This window comes from Oryctolagus cuniculus, chromosome 1 (assembly GCF_051225735.1).
Source record: "Oryctolagus cuniculus isolate XC-2025 breed Fujian yellow rabbit chromosome 1, ASM5122573v1, whole genome shotgun sequence".
Taxonomy (NCBI): domain Eukaryota; kingdom Metazoa; phylum Chordata; class Mammalia; order Lagomorpha; family Leporidae; genus Oryctolagus; species Oryctolagus cuniculus.
The window spans coordinates 178,941,989-178,966,613 of NC_142867.1; the positions used below are offsets into that span (position 1 = coordinate 178,941,989).

At 42.2% G+C, this 24,625-nt stretch overlaps 1 protein-coding gene and 1 pseudogene across 6 annotated transcripts in view; both read left to right on the plus strand.

Moving 5' to 3' along the window:
- The window catches only part of CCDC171 (coiled-coil domain containing 171), a 394,098-nt gene that overhangs the window by 358,683 nt on the left and 10,790 nt on the right, over positions 1-24,625 (plus strand). The gene's annotated exons all lie outside the window — the stretch shown is intronic.
- The window catches only part of LOC149128774 (ribosome production factor 1-like), a 63,882-nt pseudogene that overhangs the window by 36,071 nt on the left and 3,186 nt on the right, over positions 1-24,625 (plus strand).

The window sequence follows — 24,625 nt, forward strand, 5'->3', positions numbered from 1 at the left end:
AGCTCCTTGCTAATGCATCTGGGAAAGCAGTGGAAGATGGCCCAAGTACTTGGGCCTTGGCCACCCGTGAGGAAGATCTGGATGGAGTTGTTGTCTCCTGGTTTTAGCCTGGCCCAGCCCTGGATGTTGGGGCCTTTTGGGAAGTGAACCAACAGATGGAAGATCTCTTTCTCTGTCTTTCTTTTTTTTTTTTTTTTTTTTTTTTTTGACAGGCAGAGTGGATAGTGAGAGAGAGAGACAGAGAGAAAGGTCTTCCTTTGCCGTTGGTTCACCCTCCAATGGCCGCCGCGGCCGGCGCACTGTGGCCGGCGCACCGCGCTGATCCGATGGCAGGAGCCAGGAGCCAGGTGCTTTTCCTGGTCTCCCATGGGGTGCAGGGCCCAAGCACCTGGGCCATCCTCCACTGCACTCCCTGGCCACAGCAGAGGGCTGGCCTGGAAGAGGGGCAACCGGGACAGAATCCGGCGCCCCGACCGGGACTAGAACCCGGTGTGCCGGCGCCGCTAGGCGGAGGATTAGCCTAGTGAGCCGCGGCGCCGGCCTTCTCTGTCTTTCTCTCTCTTTGTCACTCTGTCTTTCAAATGGATAAGTATTTAAAAAAATTTTTTTCCCAGGTTCACTTCTAAGAGTTTTATGCTTTTTAGTCTTACATTTAAGTCTTTGATCCACTTTGATTTAATTTTTGTGTATACTAGTTTTCCAAGCACCATTTATTAAAGACTTCCCTTTCCTTCACTGAATGGTCTTGACCTTCATGTCAAAAGTCATTTGACTAGGGGTAGCAATTGGCCTAGTGACTAAGACACTGGTTAGAATGCCTACATCCCATGTCAGAGTGCTTGGGTTCAAGAGCTGTGGCTCTTAATGCTAACATTCTGCTAATGGAGAACCTGGGAGGCAGCAAGTGATGACTCATTGAGTGAGTCCCTACCACAGATAAAGAAGACCTGGACTAAGCTCTTGGCTCCTGGCTTTGGCCTAGGCAGGACTGGCTATTGCAGGCATTTGGGGAGTGAACCAGTGAATAGAAACTCTATCAGTCTCTCCCTGTCTCTAATGAAAAAAAAAATCACTTGACCAATAGGCAATGATTAACTTAGCTCTTTGTTCTGTTTCACTTTTCTCTATATCTGTCATTATGCCAGCACAACACTTTTGATTACTGTAGCTTTGTAGTAAGTTTTGAAATAGGAAATGTGAGTCCCCTGGCTTTGTTACCTTTTTTCAATATTGTTTTGGGTATTTTGGGTTCTTTGAGATTCCACAAGGAATTTTAGAATAGGTTTTTCTGTTCTACAAAGAACATCATTGCAATTTTGATAAGGATTGCATTGGCTCTTCAAATTACCTTGGGAAGTATTCACATCTTAGCAATATTCAGTCTTCTAATCCATGAACCTGAATGTGTTTCCATTTGTTTGTGTCTTTAGTATCTTTCAGCGGTGTTTTGTGGTTCCCATTGCACAAATATTTTTACCTCTTGGGTTAAGTTAATCATTAAGTATTTTGTTCTTTTTGTTGTATTATAAATGGAATTGGCTTTATAATTTCCTTTGCAAATTATTTGTTGTTAGTGTAGAAAACACAACTGATTTTTGTGTGCTGACTTTGTAACCTCTTTGTAACCTGTTAATTTGCTGAATTCATTTATTAGTTCTTTTTTTTAAAGGAATATTTTCTTTTTTTTTTTAATTTATTTGACAGATAGACAGTGAGAGAGAGAGACAGAGAGAAAGGTCTTCCTTCCATTGGTTCACCCCCCAAAATGGCCGCTACGGCTGGAACTATGCGGATCCGAAGCCAGGAGCCAGGTGCTTCCTCCTGGTCTCCCATGCGGGTGCAGGGCCCAAGCATTTGGGCCATCCTCCACTGCCTTCCTGGGCCACAGCAGAGAGCTGGACTGGAAGAGGAGCAACCAGGACTAGAACCCAGTACCCATATGGGATGCCGACGCCGCAGGCGGAGGATTAGCCAAGTGAGCCATGGCGCCAGCCCCCATTTATTAGTTCTAACAGGGTTTTTTGGGTGTGTGTGTGTGTGATCTTTAGGTTTTCCTACTTAAAAAGTCATGTAATCTATAAGCAGATAATTTTACTTCTTCATTTTCAATTTCAATGCCTTTTACTTATTTTTCTTGTCTGTCAGTACTATAGTCAGTACAAGTGCTAAAAGCAGGCATCCTTGCTTTGTTCATAATCTTAGAGAAAAAGCTATCAGACTTTCACTGTTGAATACTATGCTTGCTGTGGGCTTTTATTATGTTATGGTACTTCCAGTCATAGTTTGTTAATCATGAAATTATGTTCAATTTTATCAAGAGCTTTTTATGCATCTAGTGAGATGATCATGTGATGTCTACCCTTCCTTCTGTTAATGTGATATGTCACATAAATTGATCTTTAAAAATTATTTTATTTACTTGATATAGGGAGACAGAGAGCGGGGAGAGATACTGATCTCCCATCTGGTTGTTCACTCCCCAGATTCTTGCAATAGCCAGAACTGGGCCAGGTCAAAGGCAAGGATATGACTACTCAAGCTATTTCTTGCTACTTCTCAAGGTATACATTATCAGGAAGCTAGAACTGAGAGTGGATTTAGGAAGCAAACTCAGGCACTTCAACATGGATTGTTGGCATCCCAAGTAGTGTTAACCAGTGCACTCCATTGATTGATTTCTGTATGTTGGACTATTTGTGCGTTCCAGCGGTAAGTTTTATACAGTCATGGCATCTGATCCTATTATTGTGGTATTGAATTCAATCACTAGTGTTTTGTTGCGGATTTTAGCATCAATATCTTTCAGGAATATTGGCCTATCACTTTCTTTTCTTATATTGTCTTTCTCTGCATTTGGTATCAGGGTGATGCTGACCTCATAAAATGAATTTGAAAGTTTTCCTTCCTCCCCTTAATATTTTGGGAAAGTAGAAAAAGAATTGGCATTGATTCTTTAAATGTTTGGTGGAATTCCCTTCTGAAGCATCTGCTTCATGGCTTTCTGTTGTTAGATTTCTGATTATTGATTCAATTTCCTTGCTGCTTATAGGTCTCTTAAGATTTTGTATATCTTCCTTATTTAATCTTGGAAAGTTTTTTCTTTCTAGAAATTGTCCCTTTCACCTTAGTTACCCAATTTATTGATACACTGTTGTTCATAGCACTCTCTTAAAAGCATTTTTATATTTGTAGGATTGGTAGTAATGGCCCCATTTTCTTTTCTGATGTTAGTGATTTGAGACTTCTTTATTTTTCATAGTGTATCTAGATAATGAGTTTCAATTTTGTTGCTCTTTTCAAAGAATTAGCTTTTGGTTTCATTCATTTTCTTTTCTCTTTTTTTGTTTACTGCTGCTGTGTTTATTATTTCATTCCTTGGTTAGCCTTAGGTTTAGTTCATTCTTCTTTCTCTAGTTTTTAAGTTATAAAGTTAAGTTGTTGATTGGATATCTTTTCTATTTTCTAGTGTAAGTGTTTGTACTTATAAATTTCCCCCTTAGTACTGCTTTTGCTGTCCCTTATAATTATGGTATGCTAGTATTTTCATTTCATTTAGCTTTAAATATTTTCTAATTGCTCTTGTGATTTCTTCTTTGGCCACTTGGTTGTTTGGGAGTGTATTGTTTGATTTCCACAGTTTTGTAAATTTTCCCATTTTATTTCTGCTACTAATATCTATCTGCATCCTCTTATGGTGAGAGAAGATACTTTGTTTAATCTCTATCTTTTAAGATCTGTTGAGACTTGACTTGTGGTCCACCATGTGCCGTATCCTGGGAAATGTCATGTGCATTTTAGAAGAATGTACATGCTGCTGTTGTTGGGTAGCTGGTTCTGTGTGTGTCTATTAGATATAGCTATTTTTTTTGTGTTGCTTAAATTCTCTGTTTCCTTACTGCTGTCTTGTTTTATCTGTCCTTGAGAGTGGGACATTGAAATCTCCATCTATTACTGAAGAACTTTTACTTCTCTCTTCAGTCCTGTCAGTTTTTGCATGTATTTTGTTGGTCTGTCATAAAGTACATAAATAGTTATCATTGTTATATCTTCTTGCTGATCTGTTATCAATATGTGATATCTTTTGTTGCTTATAGCCTTTTATGATTTGAAGTCTATTTTGTCTAATATTAGTATAGCCACTCCTGCCCTCTTTTGGTTTCTATTTGCATAGAATATTTTTCTATCCTTTCACTTTCAGGCTATTTGTATCTTAAGGTCCAAGGTGAGTGAGTCTCTCATAGGTACAGTGTAGTTGGATTATGGGTTTTAAATTTTTTATTTATTTTAAATGTACTTTTTTTTAAAAAAAAAGATTTATTCATTTATTTAAAAGGCAGAGTTACAGAGAGGCAGAGGCAGAGAGAGAGGTTTACCATCTGTTCACTCCCCAAATGGCCACAGCGGCTGGAGTTGGGCTGATCTGAAGCCGGGAGCCAGGAGCTTCTTTCAGGTCTCTCATGCAGGTGCAGGGGCCCAAAGATTTGGGTCATCTTCCACTGCCTTCCCAAGCCATTAGCAGGTAGCAGGACTGGAAGAGGAGCAGCCGGGACTTGAACTGGCGCCCTTATGTGATGCTGGCACTGCAGGCGGTGGCTTTATTCCCTATGCCACAGTGGTAGCCCCTAAATGTACTTTTTTTAAAATTTATTTATTTACATGAAAGACTTACAGAGAGAGAGACAGAGAGAGAGACAGAGAAAGAGAGGTCTTCCTTCTGCTGGTTCACTCCCTAAATGGCTGCAATAGCTGGGGCTTGGCCAGTCTAAAGCCTGGAGCCTGGAGCTACTTCCAGGTCTCCCAGGAGGGTAGCAGGAGCACAAGCACTTGAGCCACCTTCTGATGCTTTTCCCAGGCACATTAGCTGGGAATCGGAAGTGGAGCAGCCGGGACTCCAGTGGTGCCCATATGAGATGCCAGTCCCTCAAGAGGTGGCTTTACCTGCTACACTGGGCCTTGGTTATTTTATTTTTCAAAAGTCATCATACTAATATGTTTTTTTTTTTTTGCTGGGGTGTTTAAGCCATTTAAAGTAATTAAATTTTAAATTTAAGTGAAATCTGAAGTACTGATAAGGAAGGACTTCTATCATTTTGCTCTTTGTTTTGTAGATATTGTATTTTTGTCCTTCATCTCCTGCATGAATACCTTCTTTTAGGTTCAGCTGAGGTTTTTTTGGTAGCTAAATGTTTAAATTCCCCTTCTTGGCAAAAAAAAAACAACATAATGGGGAAGGCAGCGAGCAGATAACACCGGCTCCGTGGGGAAGAAAAACCTGAAAAGGAAAGCCGCTACTGAAGAACCGTAGGAGGCTGCAGTCTCCGGGGATGGGGCGACAGAAAGCGGGGTCAGCCTCCGAAAGCAGCTGCATTTCCTCCAGGTGTCAGCATTTCCGAGATAAGAACAAACAGCCGCCACACTTGATGTTCATGTGGTGGAAGCAGCAGCAGAGCAAGGAAAAGTTGGCAGCTAGGCCGTGCAGTGGCTCCTTAGGCTAATCCTCTGCCTGCGGTGCCGGCACCCCAGGTTCTAGTCCCGGTCGGGGCGCCGGATTCTGTCCCAGTTGCTCCTCTTCCAGTCCAGCTCTCTGCTGTGGCCCAGGAAGGCAGTGGAGGATGGCCCAAGTGCTTGGGCACCTGCACCTGCATGGGAGACCAGGAGAGGCACCTGGCCCCTGGCTTTGGATCAGTGTGGTGCGCTGGCAGCAGCCATTGAGGGGTGAACCAATGGAAAAAAGGAAGACCTTTCTCTCTGTCTCTCTCTCTCACTGTCCACTCTGCCTGTCAAAAAAAAAAAAAAGTTGCAGCTAAGAAAAAACTTAAAAAGCAGGGAGAGGCCTTTGGTGATAAGGTTCCACCAAAACCTGTACCCAAGATCCTTGACAACCAGTGCGAATATGATGAAACTGTAGTAACCATAGTAGATCCTAATGATGAAGAGGTTGCTTGTGAGGAAGCTACAGATGAATTTGCTTCTTGCTTCAACAAATTTCTCCCAAATTCTCAACACAACATCAGATAGACCTCATGGGAGAACACCAAGACTCTGTGAACAGCTCTCCACAGTTACACCAAACTTACATGTTTATTACAAAAGAGGACTGGCTCTGAAAAAAATGATTCCACAGTGCATTTCAAGAGATTGCACAGATCTGATCATTATCAATGAAGATAGTAAAACACCAACAGATGGACTGATTTTGAGTCACTTGCCAAATGGTTCACTGCTCATTTAAAAATGAGCAGTGTTTGTAAAGAAATTAAGAAGCAAGAACCCCACAGACCTGAAATAATTTTGAACATGGCTAAGTCATTCTATTGAACGTAGATTTGCTTCTCTCTTTCCCCATAATCCTCAGTTTATTGGAAAGGCAGGTTACCACGTTCCACAATCAGCGGGATTATATCTTCTTCAGATTTCACAGCTACGCATTCAAGAGTAAAAAGAAAGCAGCAATTCAGGGGCCAACGCTGTGGCGCAGCAGGTTAAAGCCCTGGCCTGAAGCACCAGCATCCCATATGGGTGCTGGTTTTAGCCCCGGCTGCTCCTCTTCTGATCCAGTTCTCTGCTGTGGCCTGGGAAAGCAGTAGAGGATGGCCCAAGTCTTTGGGCCTCTGCAACCACGTGGGAGACTCTGAAGAAGCTCCTGGCTCCTGCCTTTGGATCAGCGCAGGTCCGGCCATTGTGGCCATCTGGGGAGTGAACCAGTGGATGGAAGACCTCTCTCTGTCTCTACCTCTCTCTGTAACTCTGTCTTTCAAATAAATAAAAAAAATTTAAAAAAAAAAAGAGAGAGATGTGTGCATCCCAAGTGGCGACTTAGCTGCTTTGCTAAATATTCACCCCAGTGAGCACTGTGAGTCTCTTTGAGTTCATCCTACTTGGGGCTCATTGAGATTCTTGGGTGTTTATATTTACATATATCATCAAATTTTGGGGAGCTTATAGCCGTTACTTCTTCAGATATTCCCTCTGCCCCCTTCCTCACTCCCTTCTACTGTAACTCCCACAATCTATATATTAATCTGCTTGATGTTATTCCACAGGTCTCTTAGAATAATTCACTTTTCTTCAGTTATTTTTTCTGTTGCTCAGACTCATGAATTTTCATTGTTTTAACTTCATGTCTGCTGATTCTTTCTACTAACCTATTCAAATTTGCCTTTGAATACCTGTAGTAAAATTTTTGCTTCAGTTATTATACTTTTCAACTCCAGAATTTCTTCTTTGACTTCTTTTTAGTTTTCTCTCTTTAATAATATTTCCATTACTTGTTCCTTAAGCATCCTTAAAAGTTTGTTTTAAAGTCTTTGTCTCACAGACTTACCATCAAGTCTTGCTAAAAATATTGCATTCCTTTGAACCATAATTTCCTGTTTCTTTGTATTCCTTGTGAAGGTTTTATATTTTTTAGGAAACTAGGAATTTAAATGTAATAATATGGTAACTCTGGAAATAAAATTTTCCCCCACACATAAGACTGTTTTTTGTTTTCATTTATTGTGTTTTTAAAATTGTCGAAGCTGTCTCTATATCAGTTATCAGCCTAAGGTGTAAACTCACTGTCTTTTCTTTTTTATTGTTTATTATTTTTATTTTTTTAAGATTTTTATTTATTTATTTGAGAGAGAGAGTTACAGACAGTGAGAGGCAGACAGAGAGAGAGGTCTTCCGTCTGCTGGTTCACTCCCAAAATGGCTGCAACGGCTGGAGCTGCGCTGATCTGAAGGCAGGAGCCAGGAGCTTCTTCCAGTCTCCCACACGGGTTCAGGGGCCCAAGGACTTGACCCATCTTCTACTGCTTTCCCAGGGCATAGCAGAGAGCTGTACTGGAAAAGGAGCAACTGGGACTAGAACTGGTGCCCATGTGGGATGCTGGTACCACAGGCCAAGGATTAACCTACTGTGCCACAGCACTGGCCCCAAGTGTCTTTTCTGAGCCTATGTCTTTCCCTGGACTTGTGCAGTCACTTTCTAGTTTTCCTCATATGTGGCTGGTCTTTTTATTTTTTTTTATTTTTTATTTTTTAGCTTATTTATTTGAGAGAGTGAGCACCTTCATTCATTCATTCTCCAAATGCCCACTACAGCCAAGGCTGGACCTGGCTATAGCCAGGAGCCTGGAACTCAACCCAGGTCTCCCAAATGTATTGCAGTAACCCAATATTTGAACCGTCACCTGCTACCTACAAGGGTCTGCGTTAGTAGGGAGCTAGAGTCAGGAGCTAGAGCCCGATATTGAACCCAGGTACTCCAGTGTGGGATGTGGACATCTTAACTGGCGTATTAACCACTATGATCAAAAGTCTGCCCTTGTAGTTGCTTTAGAATATCTTCTTCCTTCATGTCTGGTTCCCAAAGTGGGAAAGGAGAAAAAAAAATGAAAAGGGGAGACAGAATACCAGGCCTTTAAATTTCCTGATTGCCCTTCAGCCAAGGGTAAGGGGCTTGCCACAATGCAGGGTGGTGCACCAGTAATGTTTGCCTGCATCCTTGTACCAGTGGTCAGAAGCAGCAATCAGAGCATACATTCTGATGTTTGAAGGGCTGGTTCATTTTTCCCATGCTGATTCCTGTAAGCTGTGTACAACCCACTCCAGGAACATGTACATTGGTGTATGTCATGGGGATGGGGATGGTTGTTGGGTAATCGGTACTGTTCTAAGGGGTAAAATTAACTGCAGTTTACCATCCAAACCCTCTCCTAGAAGGTAGAAGCCTTTAATAGACTCCAGAGTTCCAAACTAGTTATATCAGACAGATACTGCCAGTGCAGTTTTTGTCTAGGTGGTTTCTGTTGCTTTCTACTGTACCGTTTTCCCAGAACTCTTTCATGCCCATATCTTAAGCACCACATTATAGTACATCCTTAAGGAGATTTCTTTTAGGGGTCTGATAGTTTTTGTATAGACACATCTCTCTATATGAATCCATACAAGGAAGTATGATCAAAATATTAAAGAAGTACAAGTGAGGAGTGAGAATTATCTGTGCAGTGGTAGCAACATTGGAGCTGGAGAAAGATTAGATTCTAGATAGATTTAGATGGAAAATTTGGCTAGAATTCATGAATACTATGGATTCAGGGTAGTTTCTTAATTGCCCTGTAATTCACTCAACAGCTCCTTCTGCCTTAAGCTTCTAGTAAAAAGTGAGTAGAATTCAATACAAAAATTAGCATTTTATATAGACAAGGAGTTCCTTCAATTTGAAGGCATACCACAAAAGCACTGGTACTTCAAGACCTGACTCCAAAACCTTAGCGTGAGGGGCAAGTTGTAGTCACGCTGGTGTGAAGTCGTGATAAATCTCTGCTGGAATTCGTTCATCATGGTAGAAGCTAGAATTTCCCATGCTGTATTTAGATTTTCCATTTTGATTACCAATAGGATACTTGGAATTGAAATCAGAACTTTTCTTAATAATCCCTATATGTTTCTATATTTGAATGTCAATAATAACCCCATCTTCAAGTAATATTTTTGTGGCCTCTTTATCCCATAGCTTTACAAATCTAGCCTTTTGAAGGCAGTACAGTTCATACTGCTTTTTTCCTTTATGTAATACTAATTTTTTTCATAATTTCCTATTTTCAGAGCACAAATAAATGAAAACTGATTATATGCTTAGGTTTAGATATATTGGGAGGTGAGGGAAAATGTGCAAATTACTCAGATCATTTCTCAAGATAAGCATAACAGTTTTGTTTCTTAGCTAAACGTATTTTTTTTTTTTTTTTTGACAGGCAGAGTTAGACAGTGAGAGCGAGACAGAGAGAAAGGTCTTCCTTTTCCGTTTGTTCACTCCCCAAATGGCCGCTACAGCTGGCTTGCTGCGGCTGACATGCTGCGCCGATCTGAAGCCAGGAGCCAGGTGCTTCCTCCTGGTCTCCCGCGCAGGTGCAGGGCCCAAGCACTTGGGCCATCCTCCACTGCCTTCCTGGGCCACAGCAGAGAGCTGGACTGGAAGAGGAGCAACCGGGACAGAACCAGCGCCCTGACTGAGACTAGAACCTGGGGTACTGGCGCCGCAGGCGGAGGATTAGCCAAGTGAGCCGCGTGTTTTCAAGCACAATGGTTTTCATCTGAAAGGCTGAATAGCATGAAAAAATACACAGAAATATTACTGAGTTTGTCAAAAAGTACATTTTTATTAAAAAGCTGAATTCTGTACCTTGAATTATGCCTAGAACTTTCTGCCCTTACTTATTGATTACTCTATGTCAGGTGATCTGTATACAATACTACTATTAATGATGTGGTTGAAAAACTGTGAATTGATTGTTGGACAGCATTAAGTTTTGGTCTTCTAAAAATTAAAGTCTTCCTCTTCATCACGTCTAAAGACCTGACTTGAAATTTAACTTCAGTCATGCCGAGTTCTGTTTTTAAGCAGTTTAATGTATCACTATAATATCTCTTAGATCTCTGTCCAATCCGATAGATGGAATAACCAAATTGCAGTCACACTAGTTCTGAGCATGCAGGCCAGAAGAAAAGTAGTTAAACATCTTGCTGTGTGTGAGCAGTTCGAGGGCAGGCGGACACCATGCACCTTGACCACCTATTATGAAGCTTTTTGCTGCCGTGTCAAGTGAAAGCGAGTTAATTGGGTGAAGCTGTGGAGCATGTTAGGGGCCTGGTAAAGGGTTGCTGTCTGACAGCTGAATGTCAGCAGAAGCCAGTCAAGTGTAGCTGAGAGACAGAGACCTGTCACAAAGTTCCCGCAGACTGAAACACAGTGAGGAAGCTGAAATATGGTTCCGTCTCACTTTCTCCCTCATTGAATCCAAGCACCTTAAAAGATTTTACACTGTATGTGTCAACCCTTGTTCTGTACGCTGTTTCCCCCTAACTGTCCTGCATTCAAATGATTGAACAAAAGATGCTAATGTTTAGCAAAGTGAATGTAAATTCCCTCTTTTCCCCTTTTCTGCCCAAGCAGATAGACATTCAACTCAAAGGAAACTTTGAAGGTTTACATCAAACAATTAGATTGCCTCCACATTTAGCTTATAATAGAATCTTTTTCTCAAGAGAATATGAAAATTGACAATTAATGCAGTAGAATAAGTGATGCATTTTACTTCAATGTAGAGAATCTAGCTTTAGGGAGCTGGGATTCGTGCCTGGTTGACTTGAGAATGGACTTTTGCCGAGGTAACTTTTCTCTTGTCTTTTGTCCAAGGCTACTTTCCTTCTTTTTTTCTCAGTGGCCTAAGGTTAATGTGTCATAATGATAGCCAGCAGAAGCTCACGAAAGATAAACACAGAGAAAAATAGTGAGGTCCCTTCTGACACTTTGGAAATGAGGGATTGAAGAAAGCTGGAATTAAACTTTGTAAAATAAAAATATTTTCAGCAAGAGAAGAGTTTAATGTGAAAACATGTCCTACTTGTTGGGATTTATTTTTGGAATACGGATTAGAAGTCCTTTCATTCATTCAACAACAGGCAGGTATATGGAGTATCTCTTCTCTACTTGCCACCCCGTGGCCACTGCTAACACATAAACAGAGTAGCCTGGGCCTTCAAAGAATGAGCACCCCAGCCAGCACTGTTTGGTTAGAACGTACAGTGATGCTGGAAATGTGGCTAGTGGGACTGAGGAACTGAACTTTGACTGAATTTAAACTGTAATTAATTTACAATTAGATAGCTATATATAGCTACCATATTAAAAAGTGCAGGTCTAAGCAAGCAGAGGACTATGATAAGATGCTACACATATTGTGAAAGGGTAGGGGGCTGTTATGATAACCTGAGGACATCTAGACCTCCATGTAAGGTAATAGATGGCAGGGAATCTTTAGGGGAACAGTCATACTTGAAGTAAGTTTTAAAAAACAGCAGGAGGTTGGGCCAGCTCTGTGACATAGCTGCTAAGGCTGCTGCCTGCAGTGCCGGCATCCCATGTGGGCGCTGGTTCGAGTCCTGGCTGCTCCACTTCCAATCCAGCTCTCTACTATGACATGGGAAAGCAGTAGAAGTTGGCTCAAGTCCTTGGGTCCCTGCACCCACGTGGGAGACCTGGAGGAAGTGCCTGGCTCTTGGCTTTGGATTGGCTCAGCTCCACTGTTATAGCCATCTGGAGAGAGAACCAGTGGATGGAAGATCTCTTTCCCTCTCTCTGCCTCTGATTCTCTGTAACACTGCCTTTCAAATAAATAAATAAACCTTTAAAAAATTAGCATTTTCATTAGCGCTAGAGAGCAAAGATGTTGTATAGGAAATTACCTTATGGCATTGATAGCTTCCAAGCACACTCTTGGACAAGTTATCCGAGAGATCATAGAACAAAAGATCTCATGGAAGAGATGAAAATACTCAAATCACATGGTTTATGGAATTAATTAAAACATACAGTGAAAAGCAAGAAGAGACATGGTAGAGAGCAAGCAGGTGAAAGGACTGTGTTCCTAGGACTTCTGTGCCTGTCAGCCTTCTCCCCTGTAGGGACCAGGTTTGAAGTCTGAAAAGGGAGCCTGGAGGACAGAAGGTGCCCGGAGCCCCTTGCACACCCTGTCATTTTAGGAAGGCTACAGGGATAAATGTGCCTGGCCAGTACTTACAGTTAGCCATTTTGGCTGCTGAACAGCTTTGGGTTTAACGAAAGTTCTAGGGCCCGTTTGAAAAGGACATTAGCTTAAAGGTGGCATTATCGGGCCGGCGCCGCGGCTCACTAGGCTAATCCTCCGCCTAGCGGCGCCGGCACACCGGGTTCTAGTCCCCGTCAGGGCGCCGGATTCTGTCCCGGTTGCCCCTCTTCCAGGCCAGCCCTCTGCTGTGGCCCGGGAGTGCAGTGGAGGATGGCCCAAGTGCTTGGGCCCTGCACCCCATGGGAGACCAGGAAAAGCACCTGGCTCCTGGCTCCTGCCATCGGATCAGTGCGGTGCGCCGGCCGCAGCGCGCCGGCCGCGGCAGCCATTGGAGGGTGAACCAACGGCAAAAGGAAGACCTTTCTCTCTGTCTCTCTCTCTCACTGTCCACTCTGCCTGTCAAAAAAAAAAAAAAAAAAAAAAAAAGGTGGCATTATCGCTCTGCCTTACGAGATGGTCCTTCCAACCCTGTTTGTAAAGTAACATAGGGTGCTAGCTCACTATGCTGGGCATGCAGATTCCCATGTCTCACACATGGCTTGCAGATTCATTGTCTGTGGTTAACACTTCTTCAGAGTTTCATCTGTCCTATTTCTTTCTTGTGTTCAGTAGGAAAGTTACATATTTCCAAATAATAAGCAGATATACAATAAAGAGATGAAGTAGGAAACAGAAATCTGAAAGGATGGTGTTTATGCAAATTAAAAGTGCATTTGTACTAGAGAAAATGAAGAGGCGCCTCAATAACTGGTAAGGGCTATAGTCAAGAGCTTGGAGAGCTATGCCAGAATCATTGTCTCGTGGAGACCCTTCTCTGAGCCCAAGCTGTGTTTCAGACAAGTCTAGGCTTTTCTGAAAAATCAGATGTGCAGGCAGTTAGGGAGTTAATTTGGATGAGAGCTCTGTCTATGGAGAAGAAAGCTTAGTGGAGGCTTTGTGAGCAAGTGCCACAGGAGGAAGGGCGAAGTGGAGAGGGCTGCTCAATGCCTCTCCTCCATGCAGGCCTAAGGCCTGGCATCCGCCCTTTCAGGCAAAGGGCCTGCAGAGGGGAGCTGAGAGAAACATCTTGTGACAGACTGCAAAACACTGGCTTCCAGTCAGAGTTGCCACAGTGTTCCAGGAACAGAGAGGGAGGGATAGCCATATGGACAACCTGTATCGTGACATCACCTACGTGGCCCATGGAGCCCCTCTAATACAGTGGAGGCAGGCCTTGGTGGAGGGATTACAGCTGCCCCGCAGTTCTTGATGGGTATGATGGGTGTCACGTGAGCAGGTCAGGGAAGAACCACGGAAATCTGATTCTGGTCTGTATCCACAGAGCCTGAGACTGGGAAACTTCCAGAGCCATTGTGCATCAAAGCGCATGCTATGAGAACAGCAGGTGTGTGGTTCTATACTATTTCAGCACATTGCAGTTTTAAGGAGAAATGGCTCAGGGTGCATATTAGTTTAGTCAAGAACTAGTAACTCATCCTGAGGACAGGGAATGTTTATGTGTTCAGCACTGTATTCTGGTGCCTGGAACAGTATCTGGCACATTGTAGAAACCTGATAGCTTCTGCACAGGAGAGGAAATACTTAGCAGGGTGAAGAAAAAATTAGAATTAGAAGAAAATATTTGCAAATCACACATCAGATAAAGGGCTCATATCCAAAATTTATAAGGCAATCAAACTCACTAATAAGGAAACAAGTAGTTCTACTGAAGAAAGGGGCAAAGGACCTACACAGAAATTTCTCAAAAATATGACACATAGAAGGTCAAAGGATATATTAAAAACTGTTCAGCATCCCCAGTCATCAGGGAAATATAAATTAAAACCACAATGAGGTATCATGTCAGATTCATCAGAACGCCTGTTACCAAAAAGATGAAAGGTAGCTAGTGTTGGCAAGAATGTGAAGAAAAGAGAACCTGTGTTCACTGTGGGTGAGAATGTAAATTAGAGCAGCAATTTTGGAAAATCGTATGGAGGTTCTGCCAAAACTAAAAATAGGATTACCCTATGATCCAGCAGTGCCACTTCTGAGTGTATTTCCAGAGGAGCTAGAATCGTCTGTCAAAGAGATGGCTGCATATCCATGTTCGCTGCAGCCTTGTTCACGGTAGCTAAGACTTGGAAGCCATCTATGTGTCCATAACAAAGTGAATGGATGGAAAAGATTGTGGTGTGTATATACAATGGCATACCATTCAGCCTTAAAAAGAACACAATTTGGTCATTTGTAACAATGAATCTAGATGACATTATGCTAAATGAAATTGGGGGTCACTATCTGGATAATTGTATCTGTAAATGCTCCACAACTTAAGAGCAGAAGTCTCAGAACTACTGCTGGATAGCAGGAATTCTGTGTTCTGTGGACATTACTCAGTCCAAATCTGTTAAGCTTTTCCAAACCTCCACAGAATGGTTTCACAGTTAAAGGTGCATATGAAAGAAGTCTAGTGCTATCTGCATCTGTCTTCTGTTACTTTCCCTGACAGTGACATAATTTTAAACCACCTGTCAGAATTCTTTTTACATTGCATTATCTTTGATCTTGATTGTTGGCTGTTCCTCAGCTAAAATTCATGGCACTTTGCTATATTGTTGGCATTTATGAAATCTGAAATATTATAAATAAAGTTATTTATTTAATTATAAAAACAGTCTAGGCACAGAAAGACAAATATTTCATACATAGTCTCATATGTGACATATGAAAATTTAAACTCTTAAAACTAGATGGTAGAATGGAAACTGCCAGAGGCTGTGGGGTCAGGTAGACAGGGAAAGTGGAATTGTTGGTTAATTGGTACAAGCTCTCAGTTAGTAGGAAAGTTCTGGTTGATCTCTTATGCAGCAAGGCAACTACAGTTAATAATAGAACATTATATATTTTTAAATTGCTAAACAAGGGATTTTTAATATTCTTACCATAGAAAGATAAGTATATGAGGTGATGATATGTTAAATGAACCTTATCTTCTCATTTCACAATGTACATATGTATGTATATATAGTAGCGTAATATTTTACTCTAGAAATACATAAAAATACTGCCAATAAAATTAAATTTAGCAAAAAGCTTTAACAAGTAGGCTAATTTAGGATTCTAACAATAGATATGTTTAGATATGCCTTTTGCTTTGTAGATTTGATAATGTAGGGAGTAGATTTCTGAAATATAACCTGTAGGCCTATTACTTTGGAATTTTACGGTTGTTATATTATTCTCACAGTTTTATAGAATTTTCTCTTGAGAGATGGGTTTGGTTTGTGACTGCTGGAAATGGCCGAGTTTTATCAGAAATAACATTCTTTTCTAGCACGTAAAGGAAATATCATTACCAGCTAAGTGATTTGTTTTGGAGCATACTCCCCACTGCTAGTGACTTGAAAGAATTCCACAGATACGACCCCAGATCACATGATTGCTCTTACATCTGAAGTGCTTCTCTCTCACTGACACATGGAGAAACCACATTGTTTTAACTGAAGGTAGGAGGTACCTTCAGAAAGGCCCTGCCATAGAGTTGCTCAAAGGGTCCGCAGCCCTGGAGAATGCAGAGCTGGTATTTGGATGGTCAGCAGGGAAATAGGAGTAAAGATCGACTATGTATGGGGTAGAAGTTTCGCCTAACAGTTAAGATGCCTGCATCCTATAATCAGAGTGCCTGCGTTCAATACCTGCCTTCAGCTTCTAACTCCAGCTTCCTGCCAGTGCAGGCCCTGGGAGGCGGTGGTGATGGTTCAAATAATTGGGTTCCTTCCAGCCATGTGGGAGATCTGGACTGAACACCCAGCTTTGGCCTTCTCCCAAGCTCTACCTTTATGGGCACTTGGATCAGTGGATGGGAGCCCTCTCTCATTCTCTCGCTCTCACTCTCTTTCTCTCATAAATAAGTAAGTAAATACTCAAAAACAGAACACCATTTGTAGCATCTCATGGAGAATTATTGGGGATTTTAGGTGTGATATGATGGAATAATAGGAAACATGACTTAATAGCAGGGAAAGGAGGGGCATGGAAAGAGTGTTTTTCAAATTTTGTAAAATGTGAATTCATTGCCAATTTTGTTCAGATGTGTGATTGACTGGTACTAACTTTAAATTCTAAATGATTCAACTTTCTGCTGCTTCTCTGTACCTCAATGAATGGTCAGTAATTCCACTCAGAGAAAAACATGCTGCTAAATGTTCTAAGTTTATAGCTTTCAGATTGTTATGAAATTTTTGACATTGAATTAAAAAAGGTTTATAACTTTAAGAGGAAATTCTTCAGTAATGAAAAAGTGGTCAGAAAATTTTTGCCTAATAGTTCCCTGAGAGAGTGTAACATGTATACATTTTGACCACATGAGTTGTAATTTGGCAGCTGGAAGTGCTATTTGGAGTGGAATGAGGGCACACAAGTAGCCACTGTGCCTAAGGAGTTGTGTTTATGCATAGTAGAGGTGCAAGTCACTCAGTATAATTGTGTAGGCATTCATTCAGTGTCAGATTGAGAATGTGCTGTTGATATCTGAAAATGTTGAAATAAGAGTGTTCTCTGTTAAATGAAAATCTTTTCAAAACTCACCAAACACTTGGTTAAGACCTACCCTCTGAGACCGTTAACTAATCAATTACATTTTCATTTTGGTCACACATTTCAGAGTCATAACTATACTAAAATATATAGTTTCAGTATATATAAAATTAGTCTTTTTAAATAAAGCATTTGAGTTATAAATGCTTATGTGTAATTTGGAAAATGCAGAGGAATAGAGAAAAAATTTCAACAATTCCAATATCTCAAAATAAGTACCATATGGAATTTTGTGTACTGCTTTTTCATGTATATAGTCTTGCTCAAGAGTCAGCGAAATGCAGCCTGTGAGCCCAGTCCACCTACCACCTGTTTTTGTATGGCCTGTGAGCTTAGAATGACTTTAACATTTTAAACGGTTGGAGAAAAAACAAAGAAGAATGCTATTTCATGACAGACACATGAAAATTATGTGAAATCCAAATTTCAGTGTCCATAAATAAACCCTTATCAGACCATGGCTTTGCTTGTTCACTTAAATATCATCTGTGGATACTTTTTTGCTGAAGCTGCAGGGATTATTAGTAGTTATTCCAGAGAATAGATAGTCTGCAAAGCATACAATATTTATTCTTTGACCTTTTACCCCCAAAATTTACTAACCCTTGGTCAGACCTAAGCATTCATCCATGTTACCCAAAAAATATGATGCAGTGACTGTTCCTCGCAGGCTGCCCGCAGCTTGCCTTGAGCGAGGAGGGGAAGTGCACCACCCGCCACTCAGCCTCCCCCAAACCCCGGGGGACTATCAGGCTTGATGTGGAGCCCAGTCGAAGCAGGGTCTCACTTTATTGTAAAAGGGAGGTGTATATATAGCTGAGGTACAGAGCGGATGGTACAGAGTGGATGAGGGGATGCGGGCAAGGGGTGGGGTGTTGTGATGCAAAAGGGTTTTAGCCACTCCTGTTCTACCTTAATGATCCTTAGGCTAAGGCGCCCTGGGGCTGGGGTGTTTGCTACCAGGGATTTGAAACTTACAGACAGGTTTTCAAATTCCAGGCAAGTCGCCGGCCCCGTGGCTCACTGGGCTAATCCTCCGCCTTGCGGCGCCGGCACACCGGGTTCTAGTCCCCGTCGGGGCGCTGGATTCTGTCCTGGTTGCCCCTCTTCCAGGCCAGCTCTCTGCTGTGGCCAGGGAGTGCAGTGGAGGATGGCCCAAGTGCTTGGGCCCTGCACCCCATGGGAGACCAGGAAAAGCACCTGGCTCCTGCCTTCGGATCAGCATTGGAGGGTGAACCAACGGCAAAAAGGAAGACCTTTCTCTCTGTCTCTCTCTCTCACTGTCCACTCTGCCTGTCAAAAAAAAAAAAAAAAAAAAAATTCCAGGCAGGCTCAGGAAGTTTCCTCTAGGCCTCTCCGGATTCAGCCTCCCCCACAATATGATATGATTGTGAATTTTATAGCTACATAATATTCTACCATGGTAGTTGGATTACTTACAATTTTTCTATTATTAATATAAGGAACCTAATCATAAATGGAATTATTGGATTAAATAGCACTGACCATTTCAGACAGTTGCCCAGTTATAGTCCAAGTAGTTCTGTCAACTCATATAATCATGAGCAACTTATGAATGCCTATTTCACAAAGCTGTCTTAATAGTTAGTGTTGTGATTGTTAAAATTTAATTTTCATTAGAAAATAATTGATTTTACTTTTCCATTTTTGATTACTATTATAGTAACAGTTTTCCTCCATTTTCATGTTAATCAACTATACTTTTTGCTTTTGTGAGCTGCCAGTTCATAATCTTTGCTCATGATTAAAATACTTTTAAAGATAAAAATAATGAGTAGAAAAAAATAAAATTTCAAAACTCACAAAACTTTTTTTCCCTAACCCACAATCCAGTTACAGAGAGGTAGAGGCAGAGACACACAGAGAGAGGTCTTTCATCCACTGGTTCACTCCCCAAATGGCCACAATGGCCGGAGCTGGGCCAATCCGAAGCCAGGAGCCTGGAGCTTCTTCCAGGTCTCCCACATGGGTGCAGGGGCCCAAGGACTTGGGGCATCTTCCACTGCTTTTCCAGACCATAGCAGAGAGCTGGATCGGAAGTAGAGCAGCCAGGACGCAAACCAGCACCCATATGAGATGCCGGCACTGCAGGCAGTAGCTTTACCTGCTATGCCACAGCACTGGTCCCAGTTCCATTTTCTAAAGACAATTTTAATAAGATTCTTTTTGTCAGAAGAAATAGTGATATATATATATATATATAAAAGCATATATATGTGTGTGGTTTTGCATATTTTAAAAATACAAATATATATTTATATATTTTATATACTGTATGTTGTATGTATAAAAACAGTCCTCAACTTAAAATGATTTGACTTAGTTTTTTTTTTTTTTTACGATTTATTTGTTATTTATTTGAAAGGCAGAGTTACAGAGAGAGGAGGAGAGAGCAATCTTTTATCTGCTGGTTCACTCTTCAAATGGCTGCAACAGCCAGGGTTTGGCCAGACTGAAGCCAATGACCTAGAGCTGCTTCCGGGTCTCCCACATGGGAGCAGGGGCCCAAGGACTTGAGCCATCTTTTGCTGCTTTCCCAGGCACATCAGCAGGGATCTGGATTGGAAATTGAGCAGCTGGGTCTCAAATCGGTGCCCATATGGGATGCCGGCTTAATCTGCTATGCTAGAACACAGGCCCCAGGTTACAATTTTTTAAAAAGACTTATTTGTTTATTTGAAAGGCAGAGTTACAAAAAGATAACAAGAGAAGAGAGAGAGAGATCTTCCTCCCTAAATGGCTGCAACTGCCAGGGCTGGGTTGGGCTGAAGCCAGGAACCTGGAACTCCATCTCACTGGGTGGCAGGGGCCCCAAGTACTTGATCTGTCTTCCTCTGCTTTCCCAGGTGCGTTAGCAGGGAGCTGAATTAGAAGTGGATGGAGCAGCTGGAACCACTGTTCATATGGGAAGCTGTCATTGCAGATGGCGGCTTAACCTGCTTCACCACAATGTTGGCCCCCATGATTTATAGTTTTTTTGACTTTACAAAAATATAAAAGTAATACACAGGGGCTGGTGCTGTGTCATGGCAGATAAAGCTGCTACCTGCGTGCTGGCATCCCTTTATGGACACCGGTTTGAGTCCCGGCTGCTCTACTTCAGATCCAGCTCTCTGCTATGGCCTGGGAAAGCAATAGAAGATGGCCCAAATCCTTGGGCCCCTGTACTCACATGGGAGACCTAGAAGGAACTTCTGGCTCCTGGCTTCAGATCAGCATAGCTCTGGCCATTGTGGCCAACTTTGGAGTGAGCTAGCAGATGTAAGAGTCTCTCTCTCTCTCTCTCTTTCTCTCTCTCTCTCTCCTTCTCTCTCAGTAACTCTGACTTTCAAATAAATAAATATTTTTTTTAAAAAAATACACATTTGGCAGGAATATTACTTTGTATTTTGCATCTTGAGCTCCTGGGCTAGTGATATATAAGAAACTTACATGTGATATTGGGCAGTGGCAGTGATACTGATACAACTCATAATCTAGTATACTGTGTTTCCTAAGCTTTCATGTCCAGTAGGTCCAGGTGTGTTACGTGCATTTCCAACTTACAATATTATTAATTTAGGATGGGTTTATTGAGGCGTGACCCATTGATAAGTCAAGACATATATATGTATGTATTTGTGTACACACACACACAATTTTGAACCTTCTTTCCTTACTTGGAAATATTTTTGTATCAACAGTTACATTTTTACCTTATTTTTTGAGTGTTTGTATTATATGGTTGTGTCAGACCTCATTTAAATATTGAAGTCTCCTTGGTTGATGGAGACTTTAGTTTCATTTAACACACATTTTTTTCTGTTCAAAAATGCTTCAATGAACACATCTGTATACTTGTCTCAATGATCTTTTGTGAGTGTAAACATAGCAGGAATGCCTCCAGTGCAATTGTTGTGTCAAAAGGTAGGTACATATAAAATTATGTCTTCCAGGCACTGACATTGTGGTGCAGCGGTTAAGCTGCTGCTTACAATACTGGCATCCCATATAAGAGTGCTGTTTTGAGTCCTGGCTGTTCTACTGTGCTTCAGCTTCCCACTAATGCACCTGGGAAGGCAGCAGAGGATGATCCAAATACTTTGACCCTTGCCATCCTTGTGAGAGACAAGGATAGAGTTCCTGACTCCTGGCTTTGACCAATCCAGACTTGGCTATTGTGGACATTTAGGGAGTGAAACAGTGGAAGAAAGACCTCCTTCTCATGGTCTCTTCCTCTATCCCTGTTGCTCTGCCTTTTTTTTTTTTTTTTTTTTTTTTGACAGGCAGAGTGGACAGTGAGAGAAACAGAGAGAAAGGTCTTCCTTTTTGCCGTTGGTTCACCCTCCAATGGCCGCACCACGCTGATCCGATGGCAGGAGCCAGGTGCTTATCCTGGTCTCCCATGGGGTGCAGGGCCCGAGTACTTGGGCCATCTTCCACTGCACTCCCTGGCCACAGCAGAGAGCTGGCCTGGAAGAGGGGCAACCGGGACAGAATCCGGCGCCCCGACCGGGACTAGAACCCGGTGTGCCGGCGCCGCAAGGTGGAGGATTAGCCTAGTGAGCCGCGGCGCCGGCCGCTCTGCCTTTTAAATAAAAACTTTAAAAAATGCATCCTTGACTTTTTTTTTTTTAAAGATTTACCTATTTATTTGGAAGGCAGAGTCACAGAGAGAAGGAGACACACACACAAATGCACACAAACTGAGAGACAGAGAGAGAGAGAGAGAGAGAGAGAGAGAGATATCTTCCATCTGCTGATTTTTTCACTTCTCCAAACAGTCAGGGCTGGGCCAGACCAAAGCCAGGAGCTGGGAGCTTCTTCTGGGTCTCCCATATGGGTGCAGGAGCCCAGGGACTTGGGCACCCTCTGCTGCTTTCCCAGGTACATTAGCAGGGAGCTGGATTGGAAGTGGAGCAGCCAGGACTCAAACTAGTGCCCATGTTGGATGCCAGTGCTGTAGCCCATAGCTTTGACTTTCTGCTCCACAGTGCTCACCCTGACAAATAAGTCTTTTAAAAATAATTTGCACCAGCTCGCATCCATCCCTACCTGTGTGGCATACATTGCTTATTTCTCTCTTTTCGGCAGTGGGTATTGCCAGACAGACATCTATACTTTTGTCTATCTGGTAGGTGAAAAGTATCCTTCATTGGCATGTTTTATATTGCAGTTATTTTTTGAAGATTTATGTATTTATTCATTTGGAAGGCAAAGTGACAGAGATTGAGATTGAGAGAGGTCTTCCATCTACTGGTTTACTCCCCAAATGACTACAGCAGCCAGTACTGGGTCATGCTGAATCTAGGAGCCAGAAGCACCATTGAGGTCTTCTACACAGTTAACAAGAGTCCAAGAACTTCAGACTGTCATCTGCTGCCTTCCCAGGATCATTAGTAGGAAGCTGGATCAAAAGAGGAGCAGCTGGACTTGAACCAGCACTCCAGTGTAGGATGCTCGTATCACAAGCAGTGGGTTAACCTGCTGCACCACAATACTAGCCCCTATATTGCATCTCTACTTATGAATGAAGGCTATCACCTTTTCTTATGTTTGTTGCTTATTATGCATCTCTTTCAAACAGTCAATTTGTATTTGAGGCAATTCTGCCAGTGGTTTCCTTGTATCCGTTTTCTCCTTGTTTCTTAGTAATGCCGCTTTGGGATATTGCCTAAGCTGCTTAGGGGAAAAAGAAAAAAAGTTAGCCATATGACCTAACTTTTAACCAATGGGATAAAAGCAAAAGTGTTTAGTTGTAGAAAGTGTCTTCAAATATGGTAGCAGTACCTTCTTTGTTCCACTTTCTCTCATGGTTAGAATGAAGACATATTAGCTAGAACATAAGTGACTTTTTTTTTTTTTTTTGAGATTTTATTTATTTACTTGAGAGAGTTACAGACAGAAAAAGAAACAGAGAAAGGTTTTCCATCTGCTGGTTCACTCCCCAAATGGCCTCAGTGGCCAGAGCTGGGCTGATCTGAAGCCAGGAGCCAGGCATTCTTCTAGGTATCCCACGCAGCTGCAAGGGCCCAAGCACTTGGGCCCTCTTCTAATGCTTTCTCAGGCCATAGAAGAAAACTGAATTGGAAGAAAGCACATGGGACATGAACCAGCACCTATATGGACATTGGCATTGCAGGCACAGCCATTTTTGCCATTTTTGACCATGAGGTAGAAACCACATTCTTTTTTTTAAAAAAAAAAAATTTATTTTATTTATTTGAAAGAGTTACAGAGAGAGGTAGAGTCAGAAAGAGAGGTCTTCCATCCGCTGGTTCACTCCCCAAATGACTGCAATGGCCGGAGCTGCACCAATCCAAAGGCAGGAGACAGGAGCTTCTTCCAGGCCTCCCACGTGGGTGCAGGGGCCCAAGGACTTGGGCCATCTTCTACTGCTTTCCCAGGCCATATCAGAGAGCTGGATCAGAAGAGGAGCAGGCAGACTCGAACCTAGTGTCCATATGGGATGTCAGCACTTCAGGCAAGGACTTTAACCCGCTGCGCCACAGCACTGGCCCCAGAAACCACATTCTGAGCTGTGGATCCCAAGAAATAAGCAACCTGGACTCATGATATATTCATACAGCTGTATCAGAGAAAATTAAACTTGCTTATCTAAGTGGAGTTATTTTGGATATTCTGTTAGAACTGAACTCAATATATCACTCTCAGTCTATTTTTGAATTAGAGTCTTCTAGTTAATTTGCATGAGCCTTTTGCAAATTAAGAATTTCATGTCAGGGGCTAACTTTGTGGTGTAGCAGGTAAAGCTGCCTTCTGCTGTGCCAGCATCCCATATGGGTGCCAGTCTGAGTCCTGGCTGCTACACTTCTGATCCAGCTCCCTGTAATGTGCCTAGGAAAAGCAGCGGACAGTGGGTCAAGTGCTTAGGCCGCTGCTACCCTCATGGGAGACCTGAAAGAAGCTCATAGCTCCTGGCTACAGCCTGGCCCCAGCACTGGCCATCGTGCCCAACTGGGGAGGGGGATGAACCAGTGGATGGAAGATCTCTCTCTTTGTCTGTCTCTCCCTCTGTCTCTGTAACTCTGATTTTCAAATAAATGAATATACCTTTTAAAAAATATCTCATCTTGAGGGTTGTTTTGCATATTTCACATATTTTTACCAGTCTGTTATTTTTTCCAATGGTATTTTTCCACATTTTAAAATAATAAACACCTTTTAAAACTAGCTAGCTAGCTAGCTGTATGTATGTATTTGAAAGGCAGAATGATGGGGGACAGAGGGAGAGAGAGAGAATATCTTCCATCCATTGGTTCATGCCCCAAAGGCATACAATAGCAAGAGCTTGGCCAGGTTGAAGCCAGAAGCCAGGAACTCAATCCAGGTCTCCCACATGTGTGGTAGGGACTCAAGTACTTGAGCCATCATTTGCTGCCTTCTATGGTGGGCATTAGCTGGCAGCTGAATTACTCATGGAGGCAGGAC